This window comes from Alexandromys fortis, unplaced genomic scaffold (genome assembly GCF_014885135.2).
Source record: "Alexandromys fortis isolate MF-2015 unplaced genomic scaffold, M_Fortis_MF-2015_v1.1 scaffold_27, whole genome shotgun sequence".
In the NCBI taxonomy this organism is placed as follows: Eukaryota; Metazoa; Chordata; class Mammalia; order Rodentia; family Cricetidae; genus Alexandromys; species Alexandromys fortis.
Window position 1 is genome coordinate 10,235,424 of NW_026067952.1, and position 203 is coordinate 10,235,626.

Below are 203 nucleotides of genomic sequence, written 5' to 3' on the forward strand. Positions count from 1 at the left end.
TTTTTTTTTTTTTTTTTTTTTTTTTGATTTTTCGAGACAGGGTTTCTCTGTGGTGTGGTTTTGGAGCCTGTCCTGGAACTAGCTCTTGTAGACCAGGCTGGCCTCGAACTCACAGAGATCCGCCTGCCTCTGCCTCCCGAGTGCTGGGATTAAAGGCGTACGCCACCACCGCCCGGCTACAGACGCTTTTTGTAGAGCAACCA